The sequence below is a fragment of the Rhinatrema bivittatum genome, chromosome 4, assembly GCF_901001135.1.
Source record: "Rhinatrema bivittatum chromosome 4, aRhiBiv1.1, whole genome shotgun sequence".
Taxonomy (NCBI): Eukaryota; Metazoa; Chordata; class Amphibia; order Gymnophiona; family Rhinatrematidae; genus Rhinatrema; species Rhinatrema bivittatum.
This window is the reverse complement of record NC_042618.1, coordinates 356,577,946-356,603,306: the sequence shown is the minus strand read 5'-3', so window position 1 is coordinate 356,603,306 and position 25,361 is coordinate 356,577,946. Positions and strand designations below refer to the sequence as shown.

General features: G+C 43.2%; 1 long non-coding RNA gene across 2 annotated transcripts in view; it reads right to left on the bottom strand.

Moving 5' to 3' along the window:
• Nucleotides 1-311: 311 nt before the first annotated feature.
• Nucleotides 312-25,361, bottom strand: part of LOC115090988 — a 40,194-nt gene continuing 15,144 nt past the window's right edge. For both annotated transcript variants that reach the window (XR_003856560.1, XR_003856561.1), the window contains exon 3: nucleotides 312-9,424. This is a non-coding gene — a long non-coding RNA (uncharacterized LOC115090988). The remainder of the gene's footprint in view (nucleotides 9,425-25,361) is intronic.

The window sequence follows — 25,361 nt, the reverse complement described above, 5'->3', positions numbered from 1 at the left end:
TGCCTTCACTCGTCCCTGCAGTGGGAGGCCTGCTTGCTGGTAACAGAATGCGATGCAGTCTGCTAACCAGTTTGACAGTGTTTGCTTGCCCATCGCATTCCCAAGTTTGTTCTTATCAAAAAGACAGTTGGGTGGACTTCCTGTGGGCTGTAGTGCAGTCTAAGTAAAACGTAAGAGCACGCTTACAGTCCAAGGTGTGGAGAGCTCGCTCACCTGGGCGAGTGTGAGGTCTTGGAAAGAAAGTGGGCAAGACTATGGACTAATTTAAATGGAAATCAGTTACCACCTTAGGAAGGAATTTAGGGTGAGTGCGGAGAACCACCCGGTCATGGAGGAACCTTGTGTAGGGTGAGTAGGTCACAAGGGCCTGTAACTCACTTACCCTGCGAGCAGACGTGATGGCTACTAGGAAAAGTACTTTCCATGTAAGGTATCTAAGTTTGCAGGAGTGCATGGGCTCAAAAGGAGTGTGCATGAGCCGTGCAAGTACGACATTGAGGTCCCATGCCATGAGCGGTGGCCGTAGAGGAGGCTTAAGCTGTACTAAGCCTCTCATGAAGCGACTCACCAGGGGTTGAAACGTTATCGGGGCATCCCCTATTCCTTGACGGTAAGCAGAGATGGCACTAAGGTGCACTCGGATAGATGTCTGGAGGCCAGTTTCCAAGAGGTGCCAGAGATAATCTAACAGACTCGATATGGGGCAAGAAAAGGGATCAAAGTTCTTTTGTGTGCACCACAAGGTAAATCTCTTCCATTTAGAGCAGTAGGATTTCCACGTGGAAGCCTTCCATCAAGTTACAAGGACTTGAGATACGTCACTTGAAAGGTTGAGTGGTTGTAGTATCAGCTTTTCAACATCCAGGCCATCAAGAGAGAGGGCCTGGAGGTTCTGGTGGCATAATTTGCCATGATTCTGTGTTATGAGGTTGGGCGATGTGCCCAGGCAAATGGGGTCCTGGACAGAAAGGTCGCAAAGTATGGGAAACCAAATTGGCGCGGCCAGTAAGGGGTTATGAGAATCATTAAGCCCTGGTCTTGTTGTAGCTTCATGAGACTCTTATGAGCGGAATCGGAGGATGCGCATAAAGCAGGCCTTTGTTCCAGGGACGTGAGAAGGCATCCCTGGCTGGTGCATGCCGGTCCCTGTGCACGGAGCAGAAGTTTTCCACTTTGTGGTTCTGACTAGATGCAAAGAGGTCGATGGTCGGATGACCCCACCGGTGGAAGATTCTGCTCGCAACCGAGGGATCCAGAGACCATTCATGGGGCTGGAAATGTCGGCTGAGGCGGTTCGCCAGTGTATTTTGTGTGCCTGCTAAGAGAAGTGGCTCGCAGAAGAATGGAATGAGACAGGGCCCAGGCTGAAATCTGTGCCGCCTCCTGACAAAGCAGATAAGAGCCCGTGCCCCCGTTTGTTCAGGTACCACATTGCAACTTGGTTGTCAGTTTGAAGCAGGACAACTCTGTTGGAGAGGTAATCCTGAAATGCATAAAGGGAGTACCGCATCGCTCAAAGCTCCAGAAAGTTGATTTGATGGGTCGCTTCGGCTTTTGTCCAAGTCCCTTGAGTTTGAAGGCCTTGGACGTGGGCTCCCCAACCTAGGTTGGAGGCGTCCATAGTTAAGGTCACCTGAGGAGCCGGTTGCTGGATAGGAAAACTCACTTGTAAGTTGGCTTTGTGTGTCCACCAGGCAAGGGACAGACAAAGCTGGCTGGTTATGTGTACCATGGATGACAGCGGCTGAGTAGCTTGTAGCCACTGGGATTTCAGTCCATTGGGTCACTCATGGCAAGACGTGCTAAAGGGGTGACATGGACTGTTGATGCCATGTGGCCAAGCAACCTTAGTAGCTGGCCAGCTGAGGCTCTTTTTCGACTGTGGATAAAGCTGGCAAGGTTGGGAGCGTAATCGCATAGTAGTTGGGTAAGAATGCTCTGGATAGTGTATCTAGGTCTCCTCCTATAAAGAAGAGAAAATGAAACTGTCAATTGGGATTTTGGGTAATTTATTAGAAATCCCAACGTGTTTAGAAGCCTTATGGTGAGACCGAGAGAGTCTAGGGCTCTTGTTTTGACTGGCTTTTTATGAGTCAGTCATCCAGGTATGGAAAAACGTATACGCCACTGCTGTGCAACTGAGCAGCCACAACTGCCAGACCGAGGCTAGGCCGAATGGTAGTACCTTGTATTGATAGTGACTGTGGCCCACCACAAATTGCAGATATTTGCGATGAGGAGGGGAGATCGCAATATGAGCATATGCGTCTTGAAGGCCCAGAGAGCAGAACCACTCCCCTTGTTGAAGTAGAGGAAGCATGGTGCCCGGGGATACCATCCTGAACCGTTCCTTGCGAAGAAATGTATTCAAGGCACGGAGGTTCAGAATAGGCCGGAGGCCGCCAGTCTTTTTTTGGAATTAGGAAATATCTGGAGTAGAACCCTTGTCCCTGCTGATTCGGTGGAACCGGTTCCACGGCTCTGACAGGGTTGAGAACTCTGACTCTAGTTTTCCTGTGTGGTCATCCCAACACCAGGATGGATTGGGTGGGAAGTCCAGAGGTATTTTTGAAAAATTTAGAAGGTAACAGTGGGTTACGATGGACAGTATCCACTGGTCTGTTGTGAGTGGATGCCAATTTGTTGCGAAGTGGCACAGGCAGCCCCCCCCCCCACTGGAATATGGCTGCTGCTGCTCTCTGGGAAAAAGAGTCAAAATCCAGACACTGAGCCAGCTTGTGGAGCTGGCTGTGGTCTAGATATTCTAGTTTAGCATGCATGTCCTCTCTGAGGTGCCAGAGCCAATCGTGCACGGGACGCAGGAGAGTAATATCTGCGTGGCCTGTAGACAGGCCACGCAGAGCATCCAGAGTCTCGGCAGCAGACATCAGTGCTAGACGCTGGGCCTGGCTTAAGGCCTCAGACCTACGCCTGGAAGTGCAGGACAAACTGGCAGATCTACCCTGCACCGGAGACAACCTGTTCGGGGACAAGATCCAGGACGCAGTGGCCCAGTTAAAGGACCATCATGAGACCCTGCGCCAGTTGTCAATTGTCTCTCCAGATGTTCTCTCCGAAGCCTGCAGGGCCACGAGTAGAGAACCCAAGAAACAATTCTACACTGTTTCAAAAGAATTGTAGGCAGCTCTGACTTTATGTTTACCTACTTCATGGAATGGAGGACAAGGCTTCTTCTTGTTACTGTGGTAATGTCTCCGCAATCTCCTGGACCTGTTTCCAGAAATTTCTATTATATTGGGTCATGTATAGTTGATATGCTGCAATTTGCGATATCAACATGGACCCTTGGAAAATTCTTCGCCCCAACGCATCCAATGCTTTCTGTTCCTTACTGGGAAGAGCAGAGGAATGTGGACACGATCGTTTATCCTTTTTCTGAGCTGATTCCACAACTAGAGTGGTCTGGCAGCTGACTTGAAAACCTGGGGCTTGTTGAACCAGGTAGGTAGATTCTGTCTTTTTACTGACTGGGGGTACTGTACCTGGATGTTCCCACAGGCAGTGCATGAGGTCCAAAAGAATTTTATGTACCTGTACTGCCATTTCTTTTGGAGCATCTACAAATTGTAAGACCTCCAACATTTTATGGCAAGCATCTTCCTCCATGACCAGTGTAAAAGGTATAGTCTCAGACATCTCTGACAAAACTGGCAAAGGAGAGGTCTTCTGGAGATCTTCGCCTTTCCTCCGGCAGTGAAGGCTTAGAAAGTAAATACTCGGATGTCCTTGAATCAATCTGAGGATGCATCGTCCCATGGACTATAGGGACTTCTCCTCCTGGTAGAGCTCCCGATGGAGGAAGCATGCCAAAACCGAGAGGGCGGGAAGGCATCGATTGAATCGGCGCCGGCATAGAGAGCAGATGAGGTGCGCTTGGGTACTGGTAGCCCCGATGGCCCTGGCATGGGCTCCAGCATCGATGGTTCCTGTGGAGGGACGTGGCCGGGAATTGATCCTTCCTCCACCAAGGAACCCGGTACTAGAATTGGGACCTGCGGAGGCCTCGAGGGACGACTCGATGCCAGCGTGTCCAGTGGCAGAGTCGTCGATAAGGCACAGAAACATATCAAGGCACAGTGCCACCATCGAGGGAACCGGTTCCGGGGCCAGCGCCGGCAGCAACTGGAAGCCTCGAAAGGCTTTCAGCACTGCCTCTTGGACCATGTGGTCCAATTCCTCCTGGGAAGCCGGCATGGGTGGCACGGCAATTGGGGTAGGAGGCAGGCTGGGCATCACCGGAGCCTCCACAGGGGCTTGGTGCCCACCACCGGTATCTATGGGGAACACCTAGGGGTACTTGGTCCAGTGGAGTATGGGGGCTCCTCTCCCCGGGCCCTCTTCGTAGGCGGCTTGATGAAAGTCTATGCCGCTGCAGTATCGGTTCCAGCACTGGTCGGTGACAGTGTTGATGTTCCCCTTGGTGCTCGGTCCGGTCTTTCCCCGGCACAGAGGACAATGACGCCGATATCCTCGATGGAGTCTGTGACGGACGGTCACCCTGTCCACGGTACTCCTGGCGAATCATCTCAGAGGTCGGTGGTGCTTGAACTGGTGTCGATGGAGCAGTCTGTTTTGAAGCTAACAACTGCTCCATTTTGTCCAGGCGAGTACGACGGCCTTTGGAGGTCATTTGTGCACAACTAGGGCATCGACGAATGTCGTGCGAGGGGCCTAAGCACAAAACACAGACTTCATGCGGGTCCGTTATGGACATGGTCCTCGGACACTCGGGGCATTTTCTAAACCCGGTTGCCATGTTAAAATCTGGTGGGTGCGCGGTCAGTGACCGGGCACCGAAGCGGTAAGCCGCTGGGAACAGATTGCAAGTACCGGAAAAAACACCTACCGAGCATCGGAGGGAACGGAGCGCAATGGGGGACCCTGTTGAGGGATTTTTTGAGAAGATACAACTTAAAATAGTTCTGTGAAGAAAGTTGTGAGAAATTCTTACAGAGCTCCTAAACCACTAGGCAACTGCTGTGTGGAAAAAAAAGACTGAAGGGGGACCCCTGGTGGCTGCAGGGTTAGTGGCATGATGGGAATGCTCAGTGTGCCAGTCAAAGTTCTAGAAACTGACAAAAGTGTTCTGTGACAGGGCTCCATCTGATGTCACCCATATGTGAGGACTACAATCTTGCTTGTTCTGGGAGAACTGAATGACCAGTCATCCTTGGGAACCACAAAATAAACTATCAACCTAGCCCCTCCTGTTCCCTCAGAACTGAGATAATCACTATCAATTCAAGAAACCTGCCTGAAGTCGCTGTTACTGCTTCCTTCTTCCTGGCAGAATGACAAGTAGAAACCATAAATGCATCTGAAACAGTTTAAGAATTCCAGAGTGCAACCTTTTCAGATATGTAGCACCCACTGATCTGAAATAATTTGAGCCCATCTCCAATAAAAATGAGCTAGACCTAGCTCTGTAAATAAAGATAAAGCCCCAAGGATTCATCATGACATTCGAAAGGACCCTATGCCAAGGATCCCTGCCTTACCTCATCTTTTGGGACAAAAGGACTGGTACCTGGTAAAGGTTCTAGATCTTTGGTTAGACATGTCTTCCTCTAAAATGTCTTGAAATCCAGTACCTACTATAGTACAGGGAAATACAAAATGAAGACTTGGCCTTTTCTCTGGTAGTCTTGGCACCCAAGTCCTCCCCAAGCTTTTGCCATTTTCTTCATATCCTTCTCGAACAAAAGTTTGGGAAGATCTAAAGGGAAGCCGTGTCAAGTTAGTCTTATCTGCTGACCAATTTCTCAGCCAAAGAAGCTGTCTAGCTGCCACAATAAGAGGGATCCCTCTAGTGGAAGAATTGAATTAAAACAGGCATCTTCCAAGTTATGCCATTCCAGGTTCCAGCTGTGAGCTATCAACTCAACAGTCTTGCACATGCTGCACCAGTTGCAGGCTGGATCTTGCTACAATACAGCTACAAGCTACTATTTGTAGTGCCATGCTAACTGCTTTAAAGGCCTGTATAAGGACAGATTCTATCTTCCTGACCTGAGGATCTTTAAAGGCGCCTCCATCTATGGGAATTGTGGTTCTCTTGTCCTGTACATGTGTTATTAGATTGTAAGCTCTATCAAGCAGAGACTGACTTGTGTGTTTGTACAATACTACGTATGTTGTGTAGCACGCCAGAAACAAGTAGTGGTAGTAGTAAACAGAGCAATGCATCCATTCTGGAAAAACTAAATTTCTCACACTTCTGACGACCTAGGGGGTACAATTTGGCTTGCGAGCAGCAACCCTTAAAATTAGTTTCTGGAGACACACACTTCAGAATGATCAAATCATGAACTGCTTTGTGAAGTGGAAATAATTTAGATGGCTTTTAATACCTTCATAATGCAGTCCTCTGTGGAGCTGGACATTTCCTCCACAATACTAAATGTACACAGGGACTGGAAAATCAGGGTTCCTGCCTCTTCTTTCTGAAAAAGATGCATCAGAGGCATCATCCTCAGCCTCTGGAGCACACACTCCCTCTTTCAGTTCCTCTTTCCATGTGGAATTCTATTAAAGCGCTCAAGGAAATCCTCAGGAGAAAAATACTTCCCTGTACTGGGTCTTTTCTTGGCCTGGACTCCAGTAGAAGCCAAAGGCATAGGGATATCTAAGCCAGATCCTTACCCCATACAAAATGACAGTAAAATGGACACCAGAGCACTATCTAAAATTTGGGCCTCAGCCCCGTGGCTATTAATTTGCTGCTTTGGGGCTCCCCCCAAGCCTTATTGCATTCCAGCAACATTTGGCATTCCCCCTCTCTTGTACTTTATTACAAGCTGTGCAGAGCAGTTTTCTTCCCATACTTTGCTACCAATATGCTCCCTCCAGTCACTCTCTCAGTACCCACAAAAAGCAAGGGTCTGTTTGTGACTGATTCAGGCTCGGCCTTCTGATCACCTGGACATGGAGAGGACAGCAGAGTTGCTTACCTGTAACAGGTGTTCTCTGAGGACAGCAGGATGTTAATCCTCGCACATGGAAGACATCATCAAATGGAGCCCCAGACAGGAACTTTGATCTCAAAGATTATAGAACTTTCAAACTTGCCCTGCTGAGCATGTGCAGCTGTAGTTATCACCCTGCCTCCTAGGCAGAGTCCCTCAGTCCATGATATAGCTCATACAAGGAGAGGCCAACTGTTTCATGAGGACTAACATCCTGCTGTTCTTGGAGAATACCTGTTACAGGTAAACAACTCTGCTTTCTCAGAGGGCAAGCAGGATGGTAGTCCTCACAGATGGGTGATTCCCAAGCTATAGGCTGTCCGAGCAGGACAAAAGCGGAAAACTGCACAGTACTGAAAGCACCACTTCTCTCCCTTTTGCCTGTGAGGCAGCCAACCCTCAAAGGGGTCTAAGGCAGTAAGAGCTGGGATCTACAAAAAGAAAACCATAGAACAGACACATACAAAACCCCAATGTGTAGCAGAGGCACCTAAGGCAGGGGAGTGAGAGTGCCAGCAAGAAACATATTTCGCATCACAGAAAACATTACAAGCAAGGTTTCAGCTCAGTAAACCTTGACAATAGTAGGTCTAGAACTTCTGGATACAGGAAAAAGTCTAGAGATGTAAACAAGAGAAGGACTCTTTGATAAAGACTGCATGATTTGCTTTGGTGTTACAAGTTCGAAAACCCAACTGGGCCCCAAGGGCTCCCCAGAAGAAGATTGTGGTCCACTGGCACCTGAAGGACAGAATGCATCTGCAGAAGTGTGCCCATATTTGGCTGATAGGCACAACAGGCAGAAAAACCCAAGCAACGCTTGGAAGAATAATCAGCAACAACAACTGCAGGGTCTACAACAGACCCTATGTGCCAAAGTATCAGATATAGCTGACCATGCAGGATAGCATCAAGCGTTTCAGGGGATGAAAGGCAGTCCCTGAATGGGATAGCTAGCCCAATCCCCCCCCCCCCCCCCCCCGAGCAGGGAGAAGTTCTCAACCACACAACACTCTGTCAAGGGCAGGGCTATCCATCCTGCTACAGGATAGTTCAGGTGCGCAGGAAGGCACTTTGGACAACATAGTGAAGTGAGAAAAGCTAAAGGCAGTATAAGCCAGACTTGGCGAAAAAATAGGTAAAAGTAGTGTCTCTTTCCATGCAGGTATACATTAAGATATGCAACGAATAATTGACATTGATAGGAGTTGGAAAGCAGGCTATTTTTTCAGGCATCTGATTTATCACCTTAATATAAGCATTTACATTTTTCTATTCTTAGTTGATATAGGATTATTGGTTTAGTGGTTACCATCCTTTTATCTGTGAGAGGTCCTTTTAGGTGTTTAACAGTTTTCTTTTCTCTTCTTGTTTCTCTGTTGTGATCTGTGAGGACTTAATGAGCTGGGAGCTTTTTAGTTTGCCTGTGGTTTTGTACCATGCATAGTGTTTTCCTCTTACTGTAAGTGTAACATTATCATAAGTAAATTCTCTAAAAAAATGTTCATGATTGTGTTTTTCTATGTATAATGATTTCATTATATATTTTGTTATGCTCTGTATAGATGTCACAGTGTTTAAGGTAACAAGAGACTCCCTTTGAAGAAGCCAAGTGGTAAAATGAGTAAGACTCCTTGTAGGAGTCTACTAGAGTGAATAAATTAAGCTACACCGTGTTATGTTATTTCATATATATTCCTACAGCTTTATACAGTCCCCTTGTTGTCTTTGCAATTCTGTTTGTATTTCATTTTCCCATTGTCTATCCTCTATATATGCAAATATATGTGCTAATATATGGTAGTATGATTGTAAACATGGGTTATATGTGGTCTTTCGGTGGCAATTAAGGTTGCTTCACATTGGTGGGGCAGGTATTGGTTTTTATGATTGTATGTATTTAAGTTTCTATGTATCAACATTTAGGAATATTTTGATAAATGGTAGAATGTTTTATATATGAATTTCTCTCTTTACATGCGATTTAAATGTTTGTACTCAAATATTTAATAAAAAATTGAAAGTTGACTGACTATGAACATAAAACAAGACATCACAATGTCTGCCTTTTTCCTGGACTACATAAACTGGAGCAAATACCTACTTATTGGGAATACATTTTTTTTTTTTAGTCTAACAATATTTTTAAAATTGTACTTATCACATTCCTGTAATCTGCTGAGGGTAGAAATTAGGATCAGAGGAATAGAAATATTGCAAATAAAAATCACATCCATAAACTTACCCGAGAGTACTTTAAAAGAAACCAGAGTTCCCAATTAACTTCCGGACAGGTGGAGCCTGAGCTGACACCGCTGCTATGGTGAGGCGTTATCTAGAAGCTAGTGGAGAAAGAATGCATCGCTCGTGTATTCCATTAAGGCCTAATGCAGAACAGCATTCATAGCCAGAGGATGTGGTCAATTCTAAGCAGTTGTCTGACAGAAGTGGGAAAAGAAATACATTACCCTTCCACTTTTAATAATATTAATAGTTCATGATGAAGAAAGGCAAGCCATATGCCCCCCAAGATTTACAGCCCCTCTACCTATAAAGAAAAACAAATGAGGGCACTGCATGTCTAAGAGTAGGCTTCAGTTGCCAAAAGGAAGGTAGATAGGCCACAAATTACCATCTTGCTCTAGAACAGTATCTTCAAATATGTTTTAAGTAACTTTGGTGCCAATGAACATTCAATCAGGATTAACTTTACATTTTATGTATACATGTGAACAGATAACAATAAAGGAAAACTTATCAACACCAGAATTTCAAGACAGGAAGGATTAACTCCCATCTTTGTGCAGACTATATGCATAAGATCATGTTTTAGAAAAAACAATCTTAACTTAGGCTGTATGTTAACTTTAAACTTAAATGAGACATCCTTATTTCTAGACTATATCAGTGTCCCAACAACTTTCTTGCATGTTAATTTACTGAAAAAGGCAGAGCTTAGTTTTAAGTATGTTTTCCTAAACACAGATTTTTAGGAGCAGAATACAGTGATTTTTAACAGCACTTTTGGCAACTTAATATAACCCCCTCTATGCACTTACTGGGATGAGAAGGAATTTACACACTAAACTATTTGGTTAAACATGTTACAGCCAGCACTAACCTAAGAAGAGTGAACAGCATTTAAACACTGGGTCTTTAAAAAAATGAGATTAGAGAAATCCTCATTTTTCAAGGTATATATCAAGGTTTTAAAATACACATATTCAAAGCAGCACACAATAAGCTCATCGCTCTTTTACTCACACAGTAAGGTTATATAGGAAAAAACTGAAGTATTCTGTTAATTTGAAATCAGTTCTTCAGCCTTGCACAAAAAGAAAGGTTCACATTCCATAAATGGTTTAAGGATGCATGCTCTTTGATCTGAGGTAAATGTACCATAGAAATATACATTTGAATTTCTGTCACATTTTGGCAAACCCAATTAGTTCTTTAATAGGTAATGCTGAATGTGGCTCAGTTAAGTGCTCCAAGCAAGTATTTGTTGGTTGCTGCCTGTTAGTGCTAAAGAGGCATTCAAGAGCAATACAGCTAGGATCAAATTTAGAACAGTGGCTTTAGACCACACCAATAAGAGAAGAAAGAAAAGCTTTAAAAAAAATCTTCTTTCCAATAGTAAAATGTCACCAAGAAAACAATATTAAAATACTTTTAAAACTATTTAGCATGATAAGCAGGGAAACTAAAATCTATTCATGCTTGCAAATATAATTTTCATCTACAATAACAATGTCTTATCCCTATTTCAATTTATGGTAGGTACTTAAAATTACAAAATTATACTGGACCTACAAACCATCACTCTATTCAACAGAATAATATTCTACATTGTTTGCTATGGATATGTATTATACATAAACAAAGTTGTCTCCTACTTGTTGCAATACTTAAAAAAAAGAAGTCCTATGTACTACCAACAGACCTGATAAAAGTTTCAAGATTAATCTGTAATTACATCAACTAGGAACAGCCAACAGTTAGCAATCCTTTAATCTCCTTTCATTTCTATGACCATCAAAGCGTGTATGACTTTAGCCATGAAAATTCATGATCTGACAAAGTAGGCTAGGGTAAGAGATAATATCCTTACTGAAGTTTTGCCTTATTGCACTACTGCACTTTTCTTCAAATCCAGTCTTCAAAGGTTAAAAGCAGGTGGTTTTCAAGATACAAATATGATTCTGACTATTCCTCCCAAGTACAGATTTAGTCAGTGACACAAATGTGTTTACCATTAAATCAGAGTCCAATTGAGGCCTACAATCACCTAAAATAAACAGTCCTGCAGCACAGCCTGTACTATCTCTACCGTTTTTATTACCAGTATACACAGGTATTGTTCTTACCTGCTAATTTTATTGCAAGTCCAGAGTTTCACCCATTAATTCTTAAGAGCACCCGTGTGTATACAGTTTTGTTTTTATTTTTACTACAAGGTTTGGTATTTTGGGGGCGTTCATATCTTCATTGGTGGGAAGGGGGGGGAGGGGGCAGGTTTACCAGCAACATTTGTTGCTTTTCCCCTGCTCATGATGGTTGTTCAGAAGCTTTGTTATAGAATTACTGAGTTTACAGATGGCACACTAGGTTAAGTACCAGGTGAACAGTAACACATTCTTTCTCCATCTGCTGGTAGGGGAGAAAAAAAAACAAAACATCTGTCTGGACTGGTCTGGTGGATGATGAGGTAATAGCTATTTTCATTGCATTAGATAGTGACTTAAAAAAATTCCTAGATATAGGGAAAATATAGCCAATCCGAGCTACAGAAAGTGTAGTAAGTTTAATCACTGTAAACTGTGTTTTTTGTAGCCAGCAGAATGAATTAGCCATTTCATGTCAGAGACCTCATCTGGCAGCACCGACCAGACTTCTCTTTCCTAGCTAGTACAGCTTTGAACTCTGAGCACATGCAGGAGTTCCCATGTGGGCATTGCCTCATAAGCCTTCTCATGTCTTGAGTGTAGATAGGAGTCTATTCTCCAGGGAGGCAGGTGAGTATTCCATGGCTAATTCATCCCACTATTTACGTTAAGCAAACTTGCTTTTTCCATTAAGAAGCAAGCTGAATTAGCCATCACATGTAGAGAGAGTCCCAAACTAAGAGTTATAGCGGAATGATTACTGAATAAGCAACCAGGAAACCATCATGGAGAGTAGACTACTGAGAGAACAGGTTATGCAAAATTACTTGTCCGAAGTTACTATCCGTCCTTGAAAGACTGTTTAGAAAGTAATTGGACAAAAAGGTGTGAATTGATAATCAAGTTGAAGCTTTGAAGATGTCAGAGGGGCAGTTCTTTAAGAATGAACAGAAGCAAGACTCTAACCAAGTCTGTGATTTGCAATCCTGCTAAGGGGGTAGCAGCACTGAATGCATTCCACTACCCAGGTAGGAAGTACATTTGATAACTGTGATGCCAATACTTGCAAAGCCTATCAATGTGGTTGAGCTCTTTTCTTATATTATGAAGGGCTCTCTCTCTTTCAAGGACACATGGTCTTGAAAAACAAGAAGATAGTACGATGGATTGAACAATATGGAAAGCAGTGACAACCATTGATAAGAAATTCCAGGTTAGTGGATAGGACTACTTGATCATGGAAGAATCACACAAACAAAAACATGACAGCAAAAAAAGTCCGTACTGCCATTTAGTCTACCCATCTGTTGAATTTATTTAGCCTTACAAATTCCCGTTACTCCCTCAGAGATCCCCTATATTTACCCCATGCTCTCTTGAATTCAGACACAGTTTTTACCTCTACCACATCCACTGGGAGGCTGTTCCATGCATCAATTACCTGTCTATAAAGTAGTATTTAAGATTACTCCCAAAGTCTAACCCATTTCACCCTCACCTCTTGACCTTAATTTTACAGCCTCTTTTCCATTTAAAGACTAGTCTCCTGTGAAAACTTTGTGATTAAACATTTACCACATCTCCCCAATCTCACCTGTCCTCTAGGGTATACATCTTTAATGTAGATCTTTAAAGTCTATCCCCATATTCTTTAGAACCAAGACCACTGATTTATTTTAGTAGCCACCTTCTGAACCAACTCCAACTGGTTTATATCTTTTTAAAGGTGCAATCTGCAGAATTTTATACAATATTCCAAATGAGGTCCCACCAGAGGCAATATCACCTCCCTTTTTCTGACCATTCCTCTCCCTCTGCAGCCAAGCATCTTTCTGGCTTTTGCCACCACTTTATGTTTGGCCACATTAACATCACCAGATAAAATCAACCCCAGATCCCACTCTTTTGTGCTTAGAAGAATTTCACACATCACACAGGCCGATTCAGTAAAGTCCGCGGGAGAGCGGACGAACGCCCACTCTCCCGGCATGCGCGATTCAGTATGCAAATTAGGTGGTGCGGTAGAAACAGGCAAAAGGAGGCGCTAGGGACACTAGCGCGTCCCTAGCGCCTCCTTTTAGCCCGGAGCTGCGGCTGTCAGCAGGTTTGACAGCAGACGCTCAATTTTGCTGACGTCTGTTCTCGAGCCCGCTGACAGGCACGGGCTCAGAAACCGGACGCCGGCAAAATTGAGCGTCCGGTTTTTGGCCTGACAGCTGCCGGCCCATTTTACATTTTTTTACACTTCGGGACCTCCGACTTAATATCACCATGATTAATTCTGTGGGGTCGGAACTTTTTCAGTGATGGGTTCAACACGTGGTCATGGCAGCTCAATGCGAAATTGCTTATCGGCCTGTAAAAGAGGTACTAGACAGGGTTGTCCAATCTTGCTGTTGCTATTCGCACTGTCTTTAGAACCATTTACAGAAACGGTGAGACAATGCTCAAATTCAGGGGATGTTAGTGCAGTCACATAACTATAAGCTCACTGTTTGCAGATGACCTATTTACAGCGATAGACCTGGAATCTTCCCTTTTGGCTTTGAGAGTATTTGGTAGAATCTCCAGTTTTAAAGTTAATGAAGATAAATCAGAGCTATTAAATATCTCAGTACCTAGTGATTGCTTTAATAGAATTACATGTCGTTTCCCCTTCCGAGCAACAAAAGGGTGGGTGAAATACCTAGGGGTAAAAATTGTACCAGATATAAAGGAGCTATTTGGGCTCAACTATACTACTCTATTATCTAATATTCAAAGAGATTTAGACAGATGGGACAGGTTGGCCTTCTCTTGCTTGGGGAGGGTAGCTATTATTAAAATGAATGTTGCCACTTTTTTATTTTTTTCCAAATGCTTCCAATCCCTGTGCCTGATTCTCTGTTGAATTAATGGCAACGCAAGCTTCTTCGCTTTATCTGGAAATGTAGACTGCTAGAGTCGCTAAAACTGTTGTTTCTGAACAAATTGAGAGGGGGTCTGCAGGTACCGCACTTGGAGTGGTACTTCCCTGCATCCCAACTGAGTGCTTTTCTGCATTGGTATAGGGATGGTGAGCTGAAACCTTGGGCTTGTATAGCATCATAGGGGCTAGGAATCCCCCACTACACATTAGCTTGGCAAAAGGGAGGGTTAAATCTTTCTGGTCTAATCACCTTTTTCTAGTTTAATTTACAAGGTTTGGGACAAGTGGAAACCCATATTAGTGGGTGTTAAACAGGCATATCACTTAACTTTTCTTTTTGACAGCTCCTTCCCTCCAGGGACTGAACAGAGAGAAATAGAACATTGGAGGGGGAAGGGTTTGTTTAAATGGGAGCAATTATGGGATGGCCAGAAGTAACTGCTGTTCACAGACCTGCAGCAATGCTACGCGTCACAGATTTGGACGTTTTTTCTTATAACCAGATAATTCTTTTTTTTCACTTCCACAAAGGTGGAATAGGTGCTTAAGAAGGGCAGGTCTCTCTTTGAAAATTACTGCACTCAAGCTGATAAGCTTACTAAACCTATCTCCAAGATCTACACCTTAATTGTGATCCCCAAAAGAAAAGAGCCTATCAAATTGCTTGGGAAATAAAACCTAAGGGTATGTTGGGAGGACAAACATTGGGATCAATGCTTTTTAGCAGTCAGCAGGAATTTAGTATCATCAATAATTAAGGAAAATGGGTATAAAGTACTCTACAGGTGGTATTTAACACCTGTTCAACTGAGCAAGATGTATACTGGTTCTAATGACAGGTGTTGGAAGGGCTGTGGAGACAGAGGCACATTTTTTCATCTGTGGAGATTGGGAAACTATAGGATGCAGTGCTTGATTTCATTTGCTCTTTGGGAGGTGTCCAGGTTCCTAAGGATCCCAAAGTATGTTTATTTTGTCTACCAACAGCTGTGGGGTCGGAACTTTTTCAGTGATGGGTTCAACAGGTGGTCATGGCAGCTCAATGCGAAATTACTTATTGGTGGTGTTAGCCTAATGTTCCTTCACTGAGAGATGTGCGCCAGGCTTGATAGGGTGTTTTATATGGGGAAAATTAACTGCTACATGTAACGATAGGTTACCTGATATGAGAAAATTTGGCACCCCTACATACAATGGAAGTCTAAATTGTCTATATGATTGTTCATTCTGGGATGATACTGTATGTGGGATGGCCCTGGGGCACTCCTGAGATGGTCCTATCTTGGTGGTGGTCACCTCTGGGAATTCTAAGTGTGGGATGATGGGGGTATAATGTTTTCTAGGCTGTTTCTACTCTTACCTTCTTCTGGGGTTTATATGACTGTACCAGCCCAGTTCTTCTTCTTGGACATTTGGCTTTGTTGGCACATAGTTGTACCTATATTTACACCTATGCTATGAATCCATACTTGGTCACCACAGGATTTCAGAGAGGGGGAGGGGTGGTTTATTTCATGGTAGCATATTAATGGCAGTGTCTTACAGAAATATTTAGAGGTCACAGCACTGTATATTTTCATTGTGCTGTAGTTTGTGTTTAATAAACATTAAATTACAAAAAAAAATAATTTCACATCCAATACTGTATCTTTCCCTTGAGTTTTTGCATCCTAAATGCATTACTCTGCATTTTTTAGCATTAAATCTCAGGTATCAGACTCTAGCCCATTCCCCAAGCTTCGCTAGATCCCTTCTCATATTTTCCCACACCTTCTTGGCTGTCTAACCTGTAGCAAATTTTGGTGTTTGACAAAAAAGCCATGCTTTTCCAGCAATTCTGTTAGGTTGCTCACAAAAAAGTTGAAAAGAATCTGTGCCAGGACAAGCATAAGGCACATTGCTTATAATGTCCCCCTCCTCAGAGTAAGCTATTTACCACTATTGCTCAAGCAGTTTCTAACTCACTCGGTCACTCCAGGTTCCATGCCAAGGGTGCTTAATTATTTTTAAAAGTCTCCTATGTGGAACTGAGTCAAAGGCCTTTCTGAAATCCAAGTACACTAAGTCTAGCAGTCCCCCTTGAACCAACTCTCTGGTCACCCAAAGAAATTGATCAGATTCATCTGACAAGATTTAGTTTTAGTAAAATCAAGCTACCTGGGATCCTGCAATCCACTGGCTTCCAGAAGCTACACTATCTTCCGTTTTAGCAGTGAAACCATTAATTTGCTAACCACAGAGGTCAGACTAACGTGCTTGTAGTTTCTAGCCTCCTCTTTACGCCCACTTTTTTTTTTTTTTTTAATAGGAACCCCCCCCCCCCCTCCGCCTCTCTCCGGAAATACTGCCAACTCTCAAGCAGCATTAAAAAGGTCAGGTAGCTAAGCTTCCAGGACTTCTTAGTTCCCTCAATATCCTCTGATGCATGCGCAGCCAATCCCATCACCTTAACTATTAAGTTTAGCTAGCTCTTCAAAAACACAGTTCTGAAAGTCTATTGCCTCACTTCTAATCTTATTTGTTTGTTTTATGTGGTCCTGTTCCATGGTTTATAGCAGACATGAACTTGCTGGCTCTTGCAGCTGAGGTAACTGCAATGAGGAACGTTACTTTCTATATCAGGAACTTGAGAATCTGTCTGCAGTGGCCCAAAAGGTGACTTCATGAGTTGAGAAAGGACAACATTCAAGTAACACACAAGTGGAGGCTAGTGGTGGGGACTTAATGTAGCACAAGTCTTTCATAAATCTCGAAATAGGAAAATTGGTTCTTAACTAATTTTCATTCCTACAGTACCACAGATCACTCCAGACTCCAGTGTTTTGCCTCCCTACAAGCAGGAGACAGTTTTACTAACACTGCCACCTAACCTCATGTACCACCTGCAGCTCCTCAGTATTGAACTGATTCAAAGCCTAAGATAAAATTCATCAAAAAAATCTGCAATACGGAAAAACCAGAAAATACTGAGCAGACTCTCCCTCTCCAAAGATCGGACGGGTTCTGGACTGATCTGTGAAATTACAGGAACGAAAATTAGCAGGTAAGAACCAAATTTTCCTTTCCCTCTATGTACCCAGATCAGTCCAGACTCAGACGTACCAAAGCTCCCTACTCTGGGTGGCACCTGGAGAGTCCCACTCGTAAAACACTCAAAGGATCGAGAATCTCTCCCCCACATCAGACAATAGTGTCTTGCAAAAGCATGCAGGGACTTCCAAGTCACCGCCCTGCATATCTCCTGCGGAGAAACTAGTTGAGCCTCTGCCTATGAAGCAGCCTGAGCGTGTGCCAAATGAGCATGTAACCCCAGAAGACCCTTGGATATGTAGGTCGAACCAATAGCCTTAAGCCACCGTGCAATGGTAGTCTTACGATGCCTGCAAACCTCTTTTCAGATCACTCCATAGGACAAAAAGATGATCTGACCTATGAAAATTATTGGTAACTTTCAGATATCTTAATAATGCCCTGTGTACATCCAAAAACTTAAGCTCCTGCGCGTGAGGGGCAGAAACATCCACATCCGGAAAGCCTGGAGGTTCTATCATTTAATTCATGTGAAACGTTGAAACTACCTTCAGTTAAAAAAAAAAAAAAAAAAAAAAAAAAAAAAAAAGAGGTACCATATGCAAGGACACCCCCGATACAGAAATCCTAAGAAACGGATCACAGCACGACAAGGCCTGTAACTCAAACTCTAGCTGAACAGATCACCACCAGGAAAACAACCTTAAAATGTCAAATCCTTAAGAGTCGCCCTTCTGAGTGGTTCAAAAGGAGCCTCACACAAACCCTTGAGGACAAGATTAAGACTCCAAGATGGGCAAACTGTCCACACCGGGGGATGCAAATTCAAGTCCCGCTGTCGCTCCTTGTGACCTTGGGGCAAGTCACTTTACCCTACATTGCCTCAGGTACAAAAACTTAGATTGTAAGCCCTCTGGGGATAGAGAAATACCTACAGTACCTGAATGTAAACCGGTGTGATATCTCAATTGAGATGAATGTCGGTATATAAAAATAATAAATAAATAAATTATTTGCACCCCGTAGAAAAACGAACATCCGGATGAGACCAGGAAGAACCTTCAATCTTACCTCTAAGACAACCTAAAGCAGCCACCTGAACCTATAAAACCATCGCGGAAAGATTAAATGATTTCTTTGCTTTGCTTCGGTGTTTACTGAAGAGGATGTTGGGGAGGTACCCGTAATGGAGAAGGTTTTCATGGGTAATGATTCAGATGGACTGAATCAAATCACCATGAACCTAGAAGATGTGGTAGGCCTGATTGACAAACTGAAGAGTAGTAAATCACCTGGACCGGATGGTATACACCCCAGAGTTCTGAAGGAACTAAAAAATGAAATTTCAGACCTATTAGTAAAAATTTGTAACTTATTAAAATTATCCATTGTACCTGAAGACTGGAGGATAGCAAATGTAACCCCAATATTTAAAAAGGGCTCCAGGGGCGATCTGGGAAACTACAGACCGGTTAGCCTGACTTCAGTGCCAGGAAAAATAGTGGAAAGTGTTCTAAACATCAAAATCACAGAACATATAGAAAGACATGGTTTAATGGAACAAAGTCAGCATGGCTTTACCCAGGGCAAGTCTTGCCTCACAAATCTGCTTCACTTTTTTGAAGGAGTTAATAAACATGTGGATAAAGGTGAACCGGTAGATATAGTATACTTGGATTTTCAGAAGGCGTTTGACAAAGTTCCTCATGAGAGGCTTCTAGGAAAAGTAAAAAGTCATGGGATAGGTGGCGATGTACTTTCGTGGATTACAAACTGGCTAAGAGACAGGAAACAGAGAGTAGGATTAAATGGGCAATTTTCTCAGTGGAAGGGAATGGACAGTGGAGTGCCTCAGGGATCTGTATTGGGACCCTTACTGTTCAATATATTTATAAATGATCTGGAAAGAAATACGACGAGTGAGATAATCAAATTTGCAGATGACACAAAATTGTTCAGAGTAGTTAAATCACAAGCAGATTGTGATAAATTGCAGGAAGACCTTGTGAGACTGGAAAATTGGGCATCCAAATGGCAGATGAAATTTAATGTGGATAAGTGCAAGGTGATGCATATAGGGAAAAATAACCCATGCTATAATTACACAATGTTGGGTTCCATATTAGGTGCTACAACCCAAGAAAGATCTAGGTGTCATAGTGGATAACACATTGAAATCGTCGGTGCAGTGTGCTGCGGCAGTCAAAAAAGCAAACAGAATGTTGGGAATTATTAGAAAGGGAATGGTGAATAAAACGGAAAATGTCATAATGCCTCTGTATTGCTCCATGGTGAGACCGCACCTTGAATACTGTGTACAATTCTGGTCGCCGCATCTCAAAAAAGATATAATTGCGATGGAGAAGGTACAGAGAAGGGCTACCAAAATGATAAGGGGAATGGAACAACTCCCCTATGAGGAAAGACTAAAGAGGTTAGGACTTTTCAGCTTGGAGAAGAGACGACTGAGGGGGGATATGATAGAGGTTTTTAAAATCATGAGAGGTCTAGAACGGGTAGATGTGAATTGGTTATTTACTCTTTCAGATAGTAGAAAGACTAGGGGGCACTCCATGAAGTTAGCATGGGGCACATTTAAAACTAATCAGAGAAAGTTCTTTTTTACTCAACGCACAATTAAACTCTGGAATTTGTTGCCAGAGAATGTGGTTAGTGCAGTTAGTATAGCTGTGTTTAAAAAAGGATTGGATAAGTTCTTGGAGGAGAAGTCCATTACCTACTATTAAGTTCACTTAGAGAATAGCCACTGCCATTAGCAATGGTTACATGGAATAGACTTAGTTTTTGGGTACTTGCCAGGTTCTTATGGCCTGGATTGGCCACTGTTGGAAACAGGATGCTGGGCTTGATGGACCCTTGGTCTGACCCAGTATGGCATTTTCTTATGTTAAAAGAGAATTTATAGCTAGGCTCTTGACCAAACCTTCCTGCAAAAAGGATAAGACATCTACAACTGCAGCCTCCTTAGGCCATACACCATATTTCAAAAACCTTCCAGACTCTCACATAGGAAAGGCAGGTCGACTTTCTCCTAGCCTGCAAAAAAGTGTTGTAAACACCTCCTTTCAAAAGCCATGCCGCTAGACAAAACTGAGCAGCCTGGTCTGAAAATATGGTCCCCCGATGAAGGCGGCCTGTTAAGATGTCCAAAGCGAATTGGACCGTCCATGGCCAAGTTGACCAGATCTGGGAACCAGGGCTGACGTGGCCACGTCAGAGTCACCAGCACCACTTGGCCCTGATGTTTCTCTATCCTTCGCAACATTTTGTCTATTAGCGGCCACGGAGGAAAGATGTACAACAGTACATCCCGAAGCCAAGGCACTACTAGAGCACTGATGCCATCGGCTCTGATTTCGCTGACAAAATACGAACCGCCTTGGCATGCCGGGGCATCTCAGTTATATCCACATGCAGCAGATCCCTACTCTCACAGATGAGCTGCATCACAGTCTGAGAGTTCCCACTCTCCCAGATCTCAGAACTTGCAACTCAAAAAAAATCTTAGACTTTTTGATCCCCGTGATGTCGCAATCCGTACCAATTGACCTTCTACCCAAATCATCATCAACTTGTGGCCTCTTGTGCTACCGCCCTGCCAAATGATATACGCCATTGTCACATTGTCAGAAAGAACTCTCGCTGACCCTTCAAAGGAAGAAAAATTTGTAAAGCAAAGTGCACTGTCCTGGTCTCCAATCGGTTGATCAACCAGGAAGTCTCTTCCCCGGACCAACAACCTGGAGCAGACTGATTCTGCCAAACCACTCTCCAGCCAGAGAGACTGGCACTGGTAGTAAGTACCACCCAATCCGGAACCTTGAGTTCCACACCATGTACCAAATTGGCACGTAGCAGCCACCAAGACTCGCTTTTCCCTCAAGTGGCAAGAAAGATGAAATTCTTCAGAAAGTGGATTCCAACGAGTCAAAACAGCCGCCTGCAAGGCCCTCACATGCACAAATGCCCATGGTACTAACTCCAGAGTTGATGCCATAGAGCCCAGAACCTTCAAACAGTCCCAGATTCTGGGCATTGGAAACTGCAACAATCACTGAATCTGCTTCTGAACACTGTATCAAATCAGGCACAGAGATACTCCAGGGACTGACACGTTCACTACCCAGCCAAGAGACTCGAGTAACCCTGTCATGTTTTGCATCAACCAAAGATCCTCCAACTTCACCCTGATCAGCCAGTTATCCAAATAAGGATGCACCAGAACACCTTCCTGACGGACAGCCACTATCACCACTACCATAACCTTGGTGAAAGTCTGTGGAGCCCTAGCCAACCTGAAGGACAGGGCCTGAAAATGAAAATGTTGACCCAGAGCCATGAACCGCAGAAACCACTGGTGATCTGGTCGAATGGGTATGTGAAGGTACGCCTCAGTCAACTCTAAGGATGCTAGAAACTCTCCTTTGCAAACTACCACTGATCTTAAGAGTCTCCATATAGAAATGCGAAACCCTGAGCACTGAATTCACCTTTTTCAAATTCAGGATTGGGCAAAAAGTACCTTCCTTTTTTGGGATTATGAAATAAATGGGATATCTCCCCATACCTCACTCATCTCGCGGAACTGGAATCACTGCTCCTAACTGGTGCAACCTGTGCAGCATGTCTTGTACAGCAAGCCCTAAGGGGAAACCAGAAACAAATCTGACAGGGCACGCAAATTCTAACGTGTAGCCTTCTCTGACAATGCTGAGGACCCACTGATCCTGAGTAATTTTGGCCCACTCCCCGTAAAACTGCATTAAGCAACCTCCTATACAAGAAATGTCGGAAAGGACCCACCTCGCCTCTTTGCAAGGACTTGGCTCCTGCTTTGGAATCATGGAAGGGTTTATGGCCTCCTCGAAAGGACTGACTCCAGAACTGCCCCTGAAACATGGACTGCTTCTGTGGCCCTGACACTCCTCTAGCTGGATGAGTTCTTCTACTATCCTAAAACCGGGAACAGACATAAAAGAAAAAAACACTCTTGCCCTTAGGTTTATCAGGCAGTCTGTGTACTTTATTCTCCCAAGCTCTTCATCAACTGCTCCAAATCCTCCCCAAACAAAAATGGCAGAGAATTCAACTGCGATTTTGGGGGGGTGGGGGGGGGGAACGGACATCAGCGGATCAATTGTGCAGCCATAGTCTCCTGGCAGAGTCTGCTGATACCAAAATTAGACATCCTTACTAGGGATGTGAATTGTATTTTGACGATTTAAAATATCATCCAATATTTTTTAAATCATCAAAAATAGTTAACGAGTGCGATACAATAGAAATTCCCCCGATTTATCGTGAAAAATCCTTAATCGGGTTTGTGTCCACGAACAGGAGTTATTTGCCTTTAAAAATGGCACCGGCCATCCAGTGCTCCTACCATGTGACAGGGGCTGGCCAATGGCACGGATACCCTGTCACATGGTAAGGGCAAAGGGCCATCGGCGCCATTTTTATTAGTGGCAGCCGACGGCCTGAGCGCGGGAGAGATCGCTCCCCGCGCCCCCCACTGGACCACCAGGTAATTTTAAAATGTTTTGGGGGGGGAAGGGGGAGGCTAAGGGGTCAGTTTTAAAGGGTCAGGGTGGGTTTTTTGTTTATCGGATCGGGCGCAGCAGATAAACAAAAAACCAAGCGGGCTGGACGATAAAAATTATAAGATTTGAATCGGAACCAGAACCAAACCCGATTCACATCTCTACCAATTCATATAAGGCATCGGCCCCATAAGCAACTGCCGCCTCTATACGCCTCTCATTCATACTTGTCAATGCCTGTTCAATAATAAAAAAAAATTATTCTGTTCAATGACCTACTCATTGACTCCAAACCAGATTTCATCGCAGTAACGGAAACCTGGCTCAAAAACACAGATTCCGTACTAATTAACCAACTGTCCAACCAAGAATACAACACCTCCTCAATTCCCAGAAAAAAATAAAGGAGATGGTTTAATGCTTATCTCAAAAAAAACCCTTCAACTGACCCTTTGTCCTTCAAACATATCTCCACCATTCGAAATTGCTTTATTTGATTCGCCAAAACTACAGATCTGCCTCGTTTACTGTCCTCCAGGAGCTCTCGAAAAAAAACTGCTCCCCACTAATTGAATATATCATGAACATCATATCTCTCAACAAACCCATCATCATCCTTGGTGACTAACAACTTACCCAACCACTCAAAAACCTCCCAAACTATCATCGATGCAATATCAACACTAAAAGCAAATAATCCAATCTCCAACTCTAAAGCAGGTTACACCATCGACCTCATCTTTATCAACACTGAAGTCTGGCAATCAAATATTACTCAAACCATAGAGATACCTTGGTCTGACCACCACCTAATCCAAGCCAACTTATCTATCAACTTCAACCTTAAAGCACCTCAAATCATTCCAAACAAAATATCTTACCGTCCTCCGTTCAACACTGAGCTTCTACAAAAAACTCTTCAAGCTGAATTAATCAACATAAATCTAACTCAGAGGATGCAACAACATCATGGCTAAATATCACGAAACTAATAGCAGACAGCATCAATCCCATTATTACAAAGACAAAACAACAATCCAAACACAACAACCAGTGGCATAATGATAACATCAGAACTGCCAAACATATACTCAGGAAAAAAGAAAGAATGGAGAAAAAATAAAAATACAACCACACTAAATATTTCAGAGCCACTTAGCACAATATAAAAATATCAACAATAAAAAGAAGGAATTCTTCTCCAACAAAATCTCCAAATTTCATCATAACCCCAGAATGTTATTCTCAATAGTTCAGAAACTTACTAAAACCACCCTAGATTCTACATGTACCAAACATGGAAGCGAGGACTTTGCTGACTTCTTCAAAAACAAAATATCTCATCTAATCCAAACCAACATAACCAACAATGACCAAAACATTAAACTGAACACTAAGATAACCTCATCATGGTCAAATTTTGATACTGCCTCCACTCTCGAAATTCAATCTGTTATAAATAAAATGAACCCCGCCAGCCATCCAATAGACAACATCCCTATAACAACCCTCCAAACAATTGAACCCACCATATCTAAAACTATCACCAAAATCGTCAATTTATCCCTGACAAAGTAATTATCCCAAATGCCTCAAATCTGCAGTTATCAAGCCTATTCTAAGAAAGAACAACTTAAATCCTGAAATCCTCGCTATCGCCCCATCTCAAACCTATCATTCATAGCCAAAACCATTGAAAAAGTCGTACACACCAAACTAGACGACTATCTTGAAACATCCTACCTCCAACTCAATATGGATTCAGAAAAAACCTAAACACAGAATCTCTCCTTCTCTCACTAAATGACATAATACTAAGAGGTTTTGACAAAGGTGAAAAATACCTACTCATCCTCCTTGACCTCTCAGCTGCTTTCGACACAGTAAACCACAATATACTGTTAGAACGACTGACTCAAATCGGCTTAACTGACACCACCCTACAATGGTTCTCTTCCTATTTATCTGACAGAACCTACCAAGTTTTAATCAATAACAACCCATCCAAAAAGATCAACCTCAACACTGGAGTTCCCCAGGGATCAGATTTATCCGCCACCCTATTTAACATATACCTTCTCCCCATCTGCCAATTACTAAAAGATAATGGAATCACCCACTTCCTCTACACCGATGACATTCAACTAATTCCCATCCAAAATTCGATCGAAGACACTTACAAGAAAATCTCGACTCAATTAAACATCTCCTAAATTCTCTGAAGCTCATAATCAGACAAAACTGAAATAATATTCATGGACAAAAAACCCAATCCAACTCTGCCACCCCTGCCTTTACTTGACAAACAAATGAACTCTATACTCCCCACCACCCACACCAGGAACCTTGGAATTATCGATAAAGAACTTTCATTTAAGAACCACATATCAAATAAAACTAAAGGAGGATATCACAGACTTTTAACATTAAGTCACTTAAAACCGTTTCTTAACCCTTATGATTTCAGAACGGTCTTACAACTACTCATTTT